This window comes from Colletes latitarsis, chromosome 5, assembly GCF_051014445.1.
Source record: "Colletes latitarsis isolate SP2378_abdomen chromosome 5, iyColLati1, whole genome shotgun sequence".
In the NCBI taxonomy this organism is placed as follows: Eukaryota; Metazoa; Arthropoda; class Insecta; order Hymenoptera; family Colletidae; genus Colletes; species Colletes latitarsis.
In genome coordinates this window covers 31,161,658-31,179,416 of record NC_135138.1, presented here as the reverse complement: position 1 = coordinate 31,179,416, position 17,759 = coordinate 31,161,658, and the positions used below count along the sequence as shown (strand labels likewise).

Genomic DNA, 17,759 nt, shown 5'->3' with positions numbered 1-17,759 from the left:
TTCCGTTTTCAGTAGTCGCTCTTTGAATCACTTAAAGTACAATTACACGCCATCAAGATTCAATTGAGAGCAACTCTGCCGTGACCACGCCGGATCTCTCCAAAGCGGCGAAGAACTTGCCGGCGAAGGGACAATATCGTTAATGTGTTTGCGGTTTCAGCGTGTGTTACGCAACCGCGTGCATTTGTGTACGGTTTGTTTGAAGAATCTTTCTATGATCAAAGCACTGCCGGCTGTGGACGACTTTTTTTTTATTCCCTCGGTTCTTTGTTACCTTCCATCCATGCCTCGTGTCCCTCTGCTCCGTAAATTGGTCCGACGACGCTGAGAAATTCACTTTAGTTGGTCGCCGTTAACAAATTTTATTTAAGAACGAATTAAATTAATCCTCTGCCGTCCTATTCGAATCCTTATGTACCAGTAGCTTGAAATTACGAACGTTCAAAAGTGTTTTAATCGGGTAAACCTTGTTACGCGAATGAGAAATTGGATTTAATTGCATTTAGATTTTCAGAGTTTTTATTTGCTCATTAAACTCATGAAATTCAGCTTATTCTGTATTAGAAAATTTCTTTATATATGTATATTTGTAAATTTTGTGAGTATATGGAGAAATGTTTTCGACACATAAATCGTCTAAAATGAAAATAGATAAAGATTATTATTAATTGTTTAAGAATATAAGCAGAATTGCCTTTGAATATTAAAATAACATTAACCATGATTTCTCAATCGATTCCTACAATCTACCTAAAAGGCAAACGTATGATTCCATTAAAAAGGAAAAATTAAATTGCAATTTTCAAATGCATTCTTGCAGAAAAATAAGAGCAACCAAGACTTTTGCGTATTAAAGTTGTTTGCGTGGTTACAAACACAGTTAAGCATTTGCGAAGTAAAAGTTTTCACGTTGAAGGGGATTCCTATCGTATCAATCTCGCGGTGCGTAATTCAATTTATGAATTATGATGCCAAGCGGACGTAGAATATCAATCAACTTGTATGCATAAAAAGTTACTTTTTAAAATCAAATTTCGCAACGACCGCTCGCCGTTGATTTACGAGGTATTTTATATTCGATTGAATTTAATTTCCGACCGAATGTGGGGAGCGTCAACGGAAAACAAGAAATAATTCAATCAGTCGTCCCTCCGGCGTTGACAATTTTGATACGCGTCCGCGATATTTTATTATTAGCTTCGCGCGATGCATTACTCTGTTTCCAAATGCATGTAAACGATTTATAACGGCGTAGATGCGCCTTTTTATCAGAGAAGCGATCGAATCGTGGATTCATTGCAGGATGAACGAACGCTGTAAAACAAAGTCAGACCGTGTTCAACGGTCATTAGAAATACGTTGTTTAATCACAGCCGATAATACCGAAGGAAATCCAATTTTTCATGCTCGGCGTTAAAGCAATGCAAAACAAACGTCCCAATAACTTATCGGGAGGGGAAAGAGTAATGAGAAACGCATTTTTCTAAAGTCAACTCGCGAGCAATAAATAACCGAGTTTCGCTCTCTCGCAGTATTGCCGCGTTGCGAAATATGAGTCTCGATAATGCATTTAAAAACAACGCCGAAAGGATATATTTCGTCGAAGCGCATCGATAGAAAGAGGAAAATTGTCGAAACTGTTGAAAAACTGACGTACTATTACTATTGTTACTTATTAGTGAGTGCAAGATATTATCGTAAACTTTTATTTGGTTTGATACGATTGGATTGTGTATAGTATAGTAGCGGAAAATTAGTAAAGGAAAATTTAGTTCATACATTACACACACATACATACACATAAATTTCCATTCAAGTATTTAATAATTTCTTTTGTTGTGTTTGTTCACGTTTTGAGTAGTATTTTAGTAAAAATAATCGTTCGGAGTTTCTTGAAAGATGCTACGAGCGTTTCAAATGTTATTATGCTTAGCTGAATAGTATAAGATAAGCGTGCGTTTTACGCTTGATCTGAGATAAATGTTTATACGAACTCCTTTTGTGTTCCCATTCTGAATCCTGCTCTAAGGAAACGTCCACATCCTACGACACGTTCTGCATAAAACAGGAAGCCTGATTATGGCACACCACTTCAACTGCATTGCTTTTACTTATCTATGACAAGATCCACAACAGGCTGCAAGTAACAGCCTCAGAAGGATGGGGTGTATCGCTCTAGCTACTCACTGAGGAAGACTTTTACTAAAGTTCACGACATCCGTGGTACAAAAATCCGTTTTAAACAGTTTTTTTAATGATCTTTCTTATCTCCGGTTCGCATACCGGAATGGAATTTAAAGTTCAATTCATAAATACAATTACAATCGTTTTGCGTTTTTTTTATTTAGTTACTTGTATAGTAAAGATACTAGCTGTTTGCGGACTCTCGTGACCCATTGTACATCGTGATTAATATTCTTAGCTAGTAAAAAGTACCAAAACCTCATTAATGCTAAGCATACTTTTAATAGAACGGTAGTCAATACTGAAAGATAAAAGTTTTGTAGGTCTGTGGACGGAAGGGGACGATCAGCACCAAGGAAAGTTTCTCTTGATCGATGAGACTCATTTTCTATCGAAGTGGGTAAATTCCTTTCCTTCCCAATTACCGCGGCTGACGATGGCTCGGATCCCCTTACGGAGCTGTAACGCGAAGATAATCATTGTTCCCGACGTAGTGAATGGCCTTTTAGTTTCACTGCTGTAACAACGTTCATCGGAAAATCGATGTCTGCGATCCCGGGATCGATCGGCTCGCGTCGATAACCATGGCAACCGAAAAGAGAATATCTGTTTCCAATGTGGCGCACACGTAGGCAGAATCAGCGTAACTTCGAACGTAGAGGTGCAGTATTAAGTGACAGCTTAGAATTAGATCCTCTGACGGGAACTGTAACCGTAGGCCAAATTAGATTCGGCTTTTAATGGTTTTTGGTAACCCAAGTAACCAGGTTACTCTTACATGACGACACATTGTAACTCGGATAAGTATACTCCCAAAGCGACTTGCCGGATTCTGCTAGAATTTGAAATTCATTTGTTCCGTTTTATTTTCTCATATCTGCAACAATTCCTTGCAAATACAAGCTATTTGCCCATAAGGTGAAAAACTAAAAAACGATAGGAAGTAGTCATGATTTATTTATCGTTTTTTTTTCACAAAATCTAAATAAACTTTAAGAAACACAATCGTGATAAATAACGTACCCACATGGGTATATAGTGCGTCCGGCCACCCTTGAGAGAGGTTTTGGTGGGAGATTTATGGGTTTTTTTTCACTTTACGGGGTTAAGGAACAATTTTTCGAATATTTTTGGAATTTATACATATTCTCCATCAAAATACGCGTCGTTTGCTTTTTGAAACATTAAAATCGTCCAATCCGTTCAAAAGTTATGATGTTTTAAAAATACGCATGAAATTTCAGTGAAACATATCAATGGTATAGTCAGACATTATATTTTCGGTAAGGAATTTTTTTCTCGAAAGTGAGTAGGATTTCTAGGGTATGTCCAATGACCAAAAATGATTGTAATTGACCCCTGCAACCGAAAATAATTTTTCCAGAACGATTTGAAACTTTTCATTTTTGCTGAAAAATTTAGGCACCTACCCCCTGTCGATTTTTCTTAAAAATTAGTTTTTCATTTTTGATAATTTTATTTGACGCCCTACAGAAAAGTTGTCTAATACTTTTTTGTAGGTACCCATGAGCTCTACTTCAGAAAAAAGTTTCATTGAAATATATTCATTATTGTAGGAGTTATGGCTGTTTGAAAATTGGACCATTTTTATGGGGTTTTTCTCATTTTGCGGAGTCAAGGACCAACTTTTTGAATATTTTTGCAATTTGTACATATTCTCCACCAAAATACGCGTAGATTGCTTTTTTAAACATTAAAATCGTCCAATCCGTTCAGGAGTTATGACGTTTTAAAGATTTGCATGAAAATTCGGGCAGACATTTCTGGCCAGAAATTATATTTTCGGTAAAGAATTTTTTTCTCGAAACTGAGTAGGATTTCGGGGGTATGTCTATTGACCAAAAATGCTCGTAATTGACTCCCGAAATTGAAAATAATTTGTTTAGAAGGATTTGAAATTTTTTAATTTTGTCGAAAAATTTCACACCTACTCGAATTTTTTTCTCGAAAAGGGGTAGGATTTCGGGGGTATGTCTATTAACCAAAAATGATTGTAATTACCCCTCGCAACTAAACATAATTTTTCCAGAACGATTTGAAATTTTTTAATTTAATTTTTTACTAACTTTTTAATGAAGCCTGAATCAACAAATTGATACTCTTGATTTTCGTCATATTTTGGCCTCTAGAATCTCCCATTAAAATTTTTCCTGGAGGTAGCCGAATACCCTATATAGGTACGTAAACATATACAAGTCATGTTTTTGTTTTCTTAATTTTGTTTTGATTTCCCTAAAAATGTTAACCCGAAATTTGTCTCGATTTTAATATATCCTTTTATGGGGCGGAGAGCAGAAAAACTTCAAACGAAAATATTTGCAAACAGTAGGTAAACACCCTCTATAGTAGACGCTCTTGTTTTTTCAGTAAAAAATTTACAAAAACCGATTAATTGGCTGCATTGAATTAAATGTTAAGTATATTTCGACTCGACTAAAAAGGATTGAAATAACTACTCGAAGCTCTACGCATTTGTGGTTCATTTTAATACAAGCCTCGGGGTTTGTCGTTTTTTTTCAGCCTCTCTAAATTTATTTGTTACATACTGTGAAATTAAAACGTGAAACGATTCATATAATTATTCCTACGCGCATTTAATAATTTATAGCTTCAGCGATCGCGATGAAGGCTCGGAATCATTTATTTCAATATATGTTTTAATATTTACGGGTTATTCGCTACCTGTGCTTTAAATATTGATAAATCTGAATGTATGACCGATAATTAAAACGTTCATTGTTGAATATATTTAGGAATCAATATTTGTTACGATAATTTAATGACTTGTCTACTCCGTTCAATGGCGGAGCTAGATATTAACGCGCGTGATATACAACGTCAGATATCATTACACAAAGTATCCTATTTAAATTCAATCTGACGATTGAAATCCCCAGGGAGAAATTCTAAATGAAATTTAAAAAATGGTCTTTTGACCAATTGTGGTGGGTTTAGAATTAAATGTCGTCTTTCACACTTCACTGGCTCCAAGGAAAATCCCCACAGTTAAAGGGGACTAGAAATGTTCGACTTACGAATCACGTCTGGGGTCCATTTTAAGAATCATTATTGTATAACATAGCGTTGGAATAAAGTGAAATATCGAATGTTAACGAGAAAGACTGCAACCCAAATGTTTCGCGTAACATATCGAGTTACCTGATCGATAAGTAATTATCACAGCTAATTGAGCTTAAACTTCTGCTCGAGTAAATCTTCTTTCAGTAGATCAGACGAACCCAGAGATAACAGTGACGTGCAAAGAGATGGCCCCTCTCATCCCCACGGGAGTGTTTCCGTTTCGATTGAGTTTAACCGGGACTTCCACGTCACAGCGAGTGATCCTCACCCGATTCCTGTATCTATTTGCATTGTAAAACTTTCATGATTGGAACCATTAATTTATTTCAAGCGATTCGTCTAATTAGTTATACGGTTAATTCGTTCGGTTGCCTCGCGGCTGCTAAAACGTGGGAAAACGTGGAAAAACGTGGAAAAACGTGGAAAAACGTGCGTCATCAACCGATTCGACTCTGCTCCAATTGTTAAATTCTCCTAACGGCGTCAAATATTAGAGGGAAGAAAGAATGGCGGGAAGTTGGAAAGTGGGCAAAAAACGCGCGAAAGAAAATGCGCGAATAACAGGGGAGGAAAGGCGCGACGTGAACGGGAAATTGAAATCCAAAGAAACGTAGAAAAAACGGACAAGGTACACGCGGGTAGGCGACACGGTGAAATGAAAGAAAAACGAGGATAGGAAAAAAAAGGGGGAACGCAGATGAGTGAAAAAGAAGACATGTTTCAACGATTCCCGTCGCTTGACACGTTCGCGTTGAAAGAGCTAGTTCGCGGAAGCAAGGCGCTGCCACGGAGAAGCTTCGCCGATGGCAACGTAGCAAGAAATTACGTTTCCACAGCTGGCACCGCAGACATTCCTCCGAGTCGTTTCTCGCCTCGTCTTTTGCTATCGTTGGAACGGTGGCCACAAGAATCCGGAACCCAAACGCCCGTAGCGTTGTCCCATTTTCCAAATCTTTCGTCTCGCATTCTCGATTCGTAGCTGCGGTTCTATTCTGCGTGCGCTTCCTGCACGCCGTTCTACGGATTCGTTTCCTGGTTGTTATTCGTTTCGTTGGTAACGTACAGTCGCGTTAATTTCATGAAGCAAGACTTCCCACCTCCGTTCAGTCGTACTCGTTTTTTCGTGCAATCACCACCGTTTTCTACGCGATGGAAAAGAAACATTGAAATAGACACCAACGCTCGCGAAGGATCGTGTTAGATAATTGGATGTAGGTTCGTGGCGATTTCAACGAGTTCTGCTAACGGATCGACGTAAACTGACAGGCTTTTTTTCGATTTCTCTACTACAATTTCCCGACTTCGACTTTTGAACATCAGATAGCTATCCGGAATGTATCAATAGCAATTGACATTTTATGTAACGTGTTATTTACAAAGAAAAAGTACTCATTCTGTTTGAACAATTTATTGTTGACTTTCGTGTCTGAACGAAAAAGTAAAGTAACAAAAAATCTTCTATAGTAAATATTATAATTGGGGGGAAATTTTCACTTGATTTGAAAATATTAAAAAGGAAGTTATTAAATAAATGTCAACGACGTGACTTCTAGAACGCGAACGTTTCAGCGACGGTATGCAAAGTATTCGAAGAATTTAGACCCATGACTCGTGCAAATAGGAGGTCATCGTAAAGGAAATGTCAGCAGCTAGCACGTTTTCTTAAAATATGTATATGTAGTGAATAACGATCATACTGAGCATTTTTCTGCGTTCTGCAGAGCTATACTTTCTCCTGTTTTTTTCGTTCCAATTATTCGTTGCAATATATTAGGTGATTAGTTGCTTCGCCGTGAAAACCGTAGTCCGACGCAGAACGAAACGTAGAAAAATAAAGTGTTCGATTTTATATACGATATTAATGGCCCATCAAGATCGACAAAAATATAAACTAGAACGTGACTCGCATTTTAAAAAAGATACTACGGACGTGTCTCATGAAAATTCTACGGAACACTCAGTACTGAAATGGATAGAACTCAATTTTTATTGTACTTTATATATCATATTATTTTTATTATTACCAGCATATCACGTACACCAGCGTACCGTATATGGTTCAGGATAACGTAATTTTCTTCGTTATAAATAAACATAGACATTTATAAAAAATTGTTTTCACAAGTTTAAGAAATGATTTATACATTATAAACAGGTAACTTCGACTGAATGCACACGTTTAAAAATAGGTATACATAAATTATATATAGGTTCAGTGTTCAGCTTCCTTGAAACGTTGTGCTGTGGTAATTTTAAATGTGACATTAGCAGAGATAATGAAATATGAAGATGTAGAACTGCAATTTTTCTAAGGAACGCGAAGATGCTTTCTACCGCAGAAAATTCTTGTAGTTGTACTGATTAATCGTGTTTCACTGACAAACCGATATATCTGTTACCTCGCGCTCGCAACCACGACCACCGCCTAGCGTAGGTATCGATCAATCGCTCGAAAGCTTTCGTAAGCGCGAAATACATCAATGCTCTTCAAGCCACGGATCACGAATGTCCATTTCATCTCTAACGCGCGAGGTATTGCTCGTTGAATTTTTTGAAAATATCGTTCAGCTTCTACCTATAAAATACAAAACAAAGAAAGGCATAAACTTCTCTTACGTTTAATGAAAGTTTAGAATCCACCAATTGTCTTCTTTGTCTCTTTTCCTATATTCAGGTTAAAGTTGTATTGTTTGAGAAGGCATATGTAAGTATTACAATTAATATTTGTAATATTTGCATTCGTTGAAAGCCAAAAGTCACAACGATGTCATGAAAGAGGCGGTATTTGGCAAAGTGGCCTTAAACGGCCAAAACATTTGGCGCCAACCTCGGTGAGATTAATATCTCGATGCCCCGATAATAGGTTAATTGTAGACGCGTGAGGTATGGTCTGATTACGACGATAAGCTAAATTAGGATCAGAGATTATCACGAAACAACGTTGCATATACGAATTGACCCAAATTGTCTAAAAACTGAACTCGTTACACTATGTGTTGAGATATTTACAATATCGTGAATGAAATATGGTGAGAATATTTAGAAGTTAATTTCGTTAACTTAGCAAGAAACTAAGGCCTCAGAAGATAATTCATTCCCTTAAAAACACAATAGTTCTAACCACGGCACTAAACGAATCAAAAATAAATTGAACTTATAATTTTGACCAGCAGTTTATATTACTGTTGACCACGTCCACCCGTAGATGCTAATTACTTTGCCCTCAATAGCGATTAATGCTATCCTATCGTGAACCCATGCCCCGGTGATTACACTTGGTGATCTTGTCAGGTGTGTAACATGTTAAACCTAATTTTCCCATGCTCCAGTATATCTCGATCTGACATCCTCCAAGCAACAGAGTATATAGATATTAGAACATTATAAATAACTGCTTATTATACATGTAGTAGATATTTTTACAAGATTCGATGGTTAAGTTATTGGTGAGACATTATTTTTAACATTAGTTCTAGAGTCACTGTTTAATCTTTTTTGGACATTCTATCGTATACTCTGTTCGTGTTAAAAAATTGAACTCGATCGAACGGATAGCGTTATTATAAAAATTCGTAAATGTTCGTCTTGTCGTCGTCAAGGCGACGCAACCCCTTAATCAGTGTTCCTGGGAACGTGGTTCCCGCCGTGGGGCCACTTTATTCCTCTCGCCTCGGAAAAATTGCAACCGCCACAATTTGTCTCTCGACTCTCGCGTCTGCCCGGCGCGAGCTTCTAAATTGCTTCGAGATATTTCTTGGGGGAACGACCGCCGCCCGGATGAATTTGTCCCAACGAAGAGGCAGAACGTTATCAATTTACAGCGGTGCTACCGCTTTCTGCTGCGTTCACGATCTTGGCCACGACGCGTAGCAGGCCAAATAGCCATTCTGGCTGGTAAAATGTCGAAAATTGAAGGATCTCATCGACGAACTTCAGCTTTACGCGAATTTCAAACAGTATTCGGCGGGTTAAAGACACCGGAATTCATCTTAAATTTGAAAAATAAGGCCTTCCCTTTACAGTAATATCATGAAAGTTGACATACGAAGTTGCCTCTGTTGAATAGGATTTATGACAAGCTAGAATCGCTGTTTTGGCCCACAATGCGACGGAAGGAGCTATAAGGCTGCGGCATTCTCGGCGATTATGACGATCAAAAATCCCACCGCAGTCGTCCGGCATTTTAATTAAGTTTTAATTCGGCACACATCCTGACCGTGTTGCCGCGCCGCGATTCGTGAATTTACAGATGCGTGGCTAATTTCGTCGGCACCGCGATGCACCGATGCGTTTGCTCTGCAAACAATGTGGCCGTTGATCGATATAGCGGGTGCTCATAAATTTCGATAGGTTAATGGTTAAAATTATCAGCGGCCGCAGAAGAAAGACAAACTTTCTTCTATTATTGGCCGTTCGATTATTGATTTACTTGAAAGGAGCATCGGCAAACCGTTCCCCTACGATTTACACGAAACTTTGAGGCTCTCGGAGCGGTTAAAAACAGAAGATAAAAATCTTTTTCGCCGCGATAAGTCGAGGCGAAGAAGCTAAGGTATTCTTCGACGTTCCAACTTTTCGATGTTATCTTCGCAACTGTTGAATGCGGCGGAAAGTCGTTCAAGGGGACCATCGATTCCCGTGGCGATGTTTGAAATTAATTTATGGAAAAACTGTTATATATAGAAGTAACTTTCTGTATATAACTTTTTCTGGTGTCGTGAGGTGTATATCTTTTTCGTTGTTTATTATTTAGAAAGTTAACTATCGATTCTAGATTAAAAACATTCAAAAATCAAGGAAAATAGTTATTATTCCACGATCTGTTTCGATTTCTCGGTTCCAATCATGTTCGCCTAACGTTTCCAATTAAACTTGTTCAGAGACGTGTTTCTCGAAAGCTTTTGATGTATTTTGCATCGAAAAATCATTTCTTTACATGCTTTTGGACGCAATAAAGTATTTCTCTGTACTTTGCTGTTGCCATAGTCCATGAGAGTGCCTCGATACCTGTACAATCTCATGCGATTAACGGGAACGCTTCAAAAGAAAATCACCGGTTGGTTGACGGTTCGCCGTGCTTGACGTAAACCTCTCTCAACTACGTTCAACAAATTCCTCAATAAGCAGTTTCCTGCAAAGGTGATTTGACAAGCCGGCTAATGGCAATAATCACCCGGCTGCCACTGAAGCTGCGAGCGGGTCTGTAAAGCTTGAAGGGCTCGAAAGGGAGAAGGATATTATCGGGAAAGAGCTTCGCCGCTTTATTACGCGTTGTCGACGGAAGCACGGTAAACGTTTATGGCGTACGTTCAAATATTTTGCCATGGAACCGCTCTTCGAACCCCCTCCAGCGATCGGTTGTCTCTCTTTGCTCCCCTCCTCCTCTTTGTTGCTGTCTCTTACGCGACCTCGATTGTCTCTTTAACCCCGGAGTGCTGGTAACGGGCCTAGTTACCGCGCATAATGCGGCCACGTGTATTTTCAGCTACGATTCGAAACGAGTGGTCCTGATTGTTTCTGTAAGCCCGCGCGCACCCCCAGAAAAATTTGCATCGCGACACGGTCGAGCTGCTCGTTTACTTCCCCCCTGCGCGCCCTCCTGCAAAGCGAAATTGGGTCAGCTGATACCGCGATCCAGATTTTTCTATTTTCTCTTTTTGAACCGCGCACAAATTGATGTGAATAGGAACATCGAGGATTCAGGGGCAACATCGACTTCGAAGGAAACATAAACATTCGAAATATACGAGATAAAGTATCTAAAATTGTCGCCCCAAATATTTCTGTTGCCTTTCACGTCACCGATGAACGTGTGTTTACGAGAAGCATCCACATAGCTGAAAGTAATTTGAGGATTTGGGGCAACGACAATGAACTAAATATCGGATTTTACTTTCTCGGTTCGAAGCGTTCTTGACATTTCTAATTAGAAGCAACGAATGTGGCAGCGAAATTGTGCGTCGTACATTCTCTAAAGAAGCGATTCAAACAGTCGACTTTATGTGTAACCAGCGTCGAGTTAAAAAAATAACAAGAAAGAAATACGATCGAAAGTTTTGATAAACGGAAACCGAGCTGAAACACGCGTGAAAAGACCGCTGCCACTTCTGTAACGTTTCATATTTCGAAAGTGGAGCTCTCGCACAATAGAAACTCTCTTGGACAATAGAAACTTTTCTCCGAGCATTTCTCTCTCAGCGAGGTATCGAGACGAAACTGTGTCGAGTATGTCAACTCGCGAAACTAACAAAAATACTAAAAAATACCAAGTATTTTCCACTTTTACGGCCCGCCGCCGCACGTTTTAATAAAAAGCTTCGATCACAATAGAGCATTTACGTTCTTCGGCGAGTTTTTCTTAATTGTTCCGAAACTTTCAGTTCTTTTGCTGGGAACGGTACCGTCGCTATGTCGTACAACGGTTCAAAGACCCGGAAAAGCAGGCAAAATTCATTTTTCAGTCCGTATGTATTAAATATTGCGATTGCTGAACCCCTAGATAACTACGGTATTAGCCGTCGTTGAGGGATTAATTAGGATTTGTATCTGATGAACTTACGATTACAATCCTAATAGATCATTTAGTAAATTTGTTTCTACCACCCTTGGTATTCGTCAACAAGTGCATGTAAAGGCGCGTATCCTCGTATCGTATCGTCGTTGCGTATCACCCTTTCGTATCGTCGTTGCATATCACCCTATCGTATCGTCGTTGACTCGTCGTGTATCGTCGTTACGTATCATCGTTGCATGCGTACTTCTACCAAACGACCTATCGCGAGAAATAATTACAGTTACCAAAGGAAATCACCGCGTTGATGAGTGTCATAAACGTATAAAAATAAAAAAATATACAGCGGACTTCAAATAATTTAATAATTCAGATTCCGTAAAGAGAGTCCAGTTTATTTTTTACACCACCTCGTACGTGGTCCAAATCTCACTCGTAGCTCGTGTGTCCAAATTAAACAGTTGTTAGGTAAATAAACGAATGGGATAAATAGAAAACTAAATATTATGGTTGTTTCGCATGAAAAAGTGGTACGCGGCCCGGTTACGATGCATAATGTACCCACGCGCTCGCATACACGCGCAACGGAACTTGGAAAGAGTACTACGACCCTTGTAATCTCCGTCGGAAGGGGAGAAGGGAAATTTCCATCGCGAGACAATAGCACCGCTAGAAGTTCCCGGTGTACTTTGCGTTCCGTTTGCGTTCACGTTAGCTGGCCAAAAAGTAGGCCGGCCCGCAAAAATGAATAGTTCTTTTGTCATTTAAATGTAATCGTTTCCCAGTCCCCGCTTTTCGGGCTTGTCTGTAGCCGAAGGAAACTGCGCGGCGGCAAGAAATTCTGTGAAACGGTGAACAATCCCGCGAAGTAATTCCCGTCAAACGACGAGTTATCGAAATGTTTTAAAATTTCTAAAAAAAATATGCGTATTTTCAAACCTACGTAAATGTGAAGTAAACGTAAAATATCCAGGTCGCTGTACAATGTTGTAGAGTTTACAGAAATTTTGGACTTCCACGTAGTAATTTAAAAGGTTGGGCTCCCACTTCGTCGTAATTAAAATTATACTTTTTGTTTTACGCGGTCAGTTCTAGGAAACGGACTTTCTAATTAGTTTAAAATGTTTCGTATACGTTTTGTTCAGGGGGAAATGTTAGTCTTCCTACAGAATTTCAAAGAGCTACAAGCATACTTCGAAAACCAGTAAATTATCGTCATCAAACTCGCGAGACGATGCATAGAGACGATAATTTTAATATTTGACAAAGCGAAATATAAGAAAACGATGCTAGTCCCGCTCCAATCAGGGACGTGCTGGCCCAAGGGAACGCTCTGATTGTCTCGGGCCAAGTTAGGTTATATCAGTTACCGAAATGAGATTACATATTTTGGAGCCACTTCGTATATTGGTCAAATGCAATTAATCGTATGCAGTGAACTGTTTTGTTCGGAAGATTAGCCAATTTATCCCAACCAATTGTTCGCAAAATTTACGCAATTCCGCCTACTCGAGCACAAAGTCCACCATTACCGCTACCTTATTTTTCTGATATCAAATTGTGCCACTGTTTAGCTTTGCAAATGTACTTTGTAAATAAAAGACACTATAGTATTAATGACTGAACACAATACGTAATTGAATGAATATACAGAAACTGAAAGAAAGTATGTATAAATGAAGAAATTATTGGAGGCTACTGGAAAATACGTCACGATTATCTTCCGTGTCAGGTAGGTCACAGGTCACGGAACGTACGCGACGTATCCTCCGGGTAAATTTACGTTTATCACGGTTACGGGAAATTAAATGTCGATGGGAATACCGATTTAGTCGAAGGGAACGGTGCCGCGACTGCGCATCAGGAGATAACTAAAATTCAACGTTTATTCGGGCATCGTGCTTCGATTCGAAATCTTTCGACATGGATTTCGATTACTCATCCCTGAAGGAGCTCGCAAACGACGAGGAGGAACGGTTTCGCATACCCGAACACGCGTCAACATCAAAATATTTTCGTTCCAGTTCCGCGTAGAATTTAATAACGCGTTCGATTTTCACAATCGCGATCAAAAATTCAAGAAGGTGCACAACATTTGCGTTCAATGTTGTTTCCTTTCATTTTATTTAACAGACACATTGATGAATTACCTCGAGCATATAAAACACCGTGGAAGGTGCAACGAGCTTTGTTTGTTGCATCTAAATTTTATTGCACAGCGATAAATCACAATATCGATGGGGACACGCAACTCGATCGTAACCAATTCAATACGACATTCCGAAAGAGGCACAGCGTTTACATTTTTATCTTACATTGCCAATAGAGGATTAACCCGTGAAGCGTGCCACGGGTGCAGCCGTATCTCACAAACGAACGCATTGAAACGATTTTCGATACGTTGTTTTCCGGAGATACCACGGTTACGAGCGTCAGAGGCTCGCCCTCGCGTTTCTGAAGCGATTCGTTATCGCGCGATTAACAGGAGCATGCTAGCTTAATTTGAGCTAAGCTCGAGGAAAAGTTCGTTGGGCTAATGAAGACCGATTGCCCGGGACAGGAAGTAGGGCGCGAGCTTTTATCGTCCCTCTAATTGGATTAGAGAAAATAATTCCTGCTTCCGTACCATTGCTCGCGATAACGCGTCTCACAGAAGCGTATGCTAATTTTTGCTAATGGACTCGAGGTCGGTCCAGCCGCTAAATCAGCGCTTCTTTAATTCACTCGCCGTCGCCTTTGGGGTGCCATGAATGGCCAGATGACTCGCTACTCTTTGACTCTACGCTCAATTCTTTGCCCAGAATGCGTCTCGTTGTACGTCGTACACAATGACGAATCAAGCATCGTTCTAATGGAATAATTTCTAAATAATCCGAAAAATTACCAGAAATTATCGCTGCGATTTTAACGATCTTTCGTTGGATGATAGAATACATATTTCTAATAATATATTCGAGTCGAGTATCAGTCGTACTTGATAGATTTAAAGATATAATTAATTAAAGTTACAAACCAGGTAATGTACTGCCAACATAGGTATCTGGTCGTAAAAGCTACGAAAGCGAAGTGACATGCTGCGTGGCTTGTAAATTGGAATTCCAGTGCCATTTAAACGGGTCTCGATCGCTGAACTTACAAGCCACGCAACATGGCACTTCGGCGTGTCGTAGCTTCTAAATACAAACACCTATGTTCATGGAACATCGCTAGATATCTAACATTAGTTAATTATATCTCCAAAACTATGTACTCTCTAACATATGTTCGTGATCAGTTGAGTAGAGGAAACACTTTGGATCAGATGATTAGATTCCACGTTTGAGCAGGCCAGTAAAATAAAGATCGTAATTCGTTGGGCGAGTTGAATTAAGTCCAAGCCTGACGAAAGTAGTTGGATAATGATTATCTCAGACAAGTTAATTAAGAATCTCTTTTAGCCAGGACGGTCAAATAAGGAATTCACATTGGATAAGTGGAATAAGAATCTCAATGGTTAGACAAGACCTGTCTTGAGAAATATTGCATCTAGACAGCAAGACAGGGTGAAAATCTTCTCTGCTTTAACAAATAGAATAACCATCTGGTTAGATAAGATATTGCTCGAAGAATGAAGGCGAGGGCAGAACCACCTCAAGCTCTCTCTTCCGTTTTAAAGGAACAGATCGTTTAACGTGACGTTCTCGAAACCCCAGTCGCTCAACGTTTCAAACCCTTAATGAAAGGCTGATTCTATTCAGTTCTCGACACTGGGGATCCCTAATCGAGAACTATGAGCGAACCACAACCTCGGCTCTTTCTTTGATGAGACTGCAATTCGGCTGCAATGGATCGGGGCTATCAAAGGCAGCACGTGTTCGCTCGGTGCGCGTTCTCGTAAACGTAACGTTAGACTTGGTTCCTGTGTCCCAGCTTTTGAACAAGACTCAAAGTCGGACAATGATCAGTTCTCGTCTTCTCGAGGCAAAACGAAACCTATTACAATAATGATTCTTCACACATTAGTGTTTTTTACTACCAAATGACGCGAAAATATGTCATTGAGATTTTGACGTGTATATCTTAAAATTTAAAAAAACTATAAACGGGTTTTACTTTATTTTGTACCATCCGGATTCTCGCGAATCATAAAATTCTAAACTCATTTTGCGACACAGACAGACTTGTTTACCCGGCGCGTCGCGTCTCGTTTCCAAAGAGTCCAACGAGTTTACGCATTCCAAGCCGCGCGGCAGCGAATAAATTACTGGCGACGCGTCCATCCGCGACGATAAATCAGTTCCTAAACGGGCATGAAATCTCGGCAGGGCTCGCGACAAAATAACGAACGAGAGGGCAGAAGAATATCACGGGGACGGAAGAAGGGTCGGAAAAGGTCGCCGCTGGAAATGGCGAATCCTTTTCAACCGCACCATCGCGTTTAATGCGACTATTTATTCCCGTGGCCGCCGACGAATTTCTTTCTCTCGCTCGGCTACATTCTAAAAACCGTGGCGACTCTTGTCAGAAAGAGGTTGAAGGGGGAGGTATGGAGAGCAGTTGAAGCGGAGTCGAATAGGCGAATGGGGGTTTGGAAACGAAAGAGGGAATTCCAAGCACGACCAGAGTCGTCCTACGAAGGCAGGACCTTCCACCGCTCGGTCGGGATGCACGTAATTTCATAAAGTAGTTAGTCTCGACGGCTGTCGCGACTATTTTCTCGAAAGTGAGCGCATGCGCGCGGAAACTCAGTTTTTCGTTTCGTGCGACTTCCTACCGACGACCGATAAAACAAGACGACCAACGAACTCGTAAGTAAACCGCCGGAGCCCGTCTCGAAAATGCAAATGCAATTAAGTCGTGACAACACCCCTTTGCCACCCCTGTCCTCGGCAACAACCTCGTAAAAGTCGCGACGACTTTTTTTCGTTCCCTTTTAGTGATTCTCTTTCCTCGGTCTTCTTGCAGAGAGGCTCTCGTGGATTCAGGACACTAGTCTTGGACTTGTTGAATCGGCGAAGAAACGAAGCACGACTCGGACGTTGAATTCACGGGGTAATTCGTTTTGCAATCGAAGCGTCGGACAGGGCCACGAACGTTGGGTGAGTTTTAACAACATTAGTTTTGGGATGCAGATTTGAACGTCTTTTGGTGCAGGGTTCGACGATCGATTTAGGTTTTCTATATATTTTTTAACAAATTCTACTCGTTTGCTACGATTTGCCTTATATATGACTTTCTTCGTGCTGTACAACCATTAAATCTTGCGTTTCTTAATCTTCTGCGACATGTTTTCGCATGTACTTCCTTATCGAAGCACCTATAAATAACTGCTGCGAGTTGTAGACCGCTTATTCTTGGTTTTTTTTTAATTATTCGCCGTTAGTTTTCTTGAAACTCCAATTCGTCATTTGTTTATCACAGTGCCATTAGACTTTATCCGTGTAATGATGTCTCGAACTGTTGATTTGCTTTTATTCATTAAATTCGTGACATCAAATCAGCAGCGATTTGTTTAGATTTATTATTTCTATTCATTAGTTTTTCTGGAATTTCTTGGCACAGCATGCACGGTTCAGAATTTTTTGCATCGTTGAGAAATCGATTAGTTTAACGAGTCTGCACTACAATTTATTCGCCCAACTTGACAAAATCGATTCTTCGAACGTTGTAGACGTAATTTAGTCGCGACATCCTGCACTGTTTACTGCTTGGATAACTACTTGCTAACTGTTCGGATGTTTTTATTGTTTTCAATAAAAACTGCTTCGTCTAGAAGTTCGGGCGACGTTGGCCATTAATTTATAACAGCGTCATGAATTCTTACGGTACTTGCGATCCTCTCGTAAAATTCGTATTGTAGCCTTAAAAATTACGAAGCGTTTTAACGAGCTGAGCGAAAAAAGTCGTAAATGACACTTTACAAAAGCACTTTGTGTTTAAATTTAATTACTTGTATATTATGGCGAGATCGTGCGATTCCTGT

General features: G+C 39.8%; 1 protein-coding gene across 4 annotated transcripts in view; it reads left to right on the top strand.

Moving 5' to 3' along the window:
* Positions 1-17,759, top strand: part of Nlg-5 (neuroligin 5) — a 157,787-nt gene that overhangs the window by 23,165 nt on the left and 116,863 nt on the right. For 3 of the 4 annotated variants that reach the window (XR_013079735.1, XM_076765751.1, XM_076765749.1), the window contains exon 2: positions 16,742-16,875. The exons of the other annotated variant lie outside the window; for it this stretch is intronic. The gene's annotated coding sequence lies outside the window, so the exon portion shown is untranslated. The remainder of the gene's footprint in view (positions 1-16,741; positions 16,876-17,759) is intronic. 4 annotated transcript variants of the gene reach the window in all.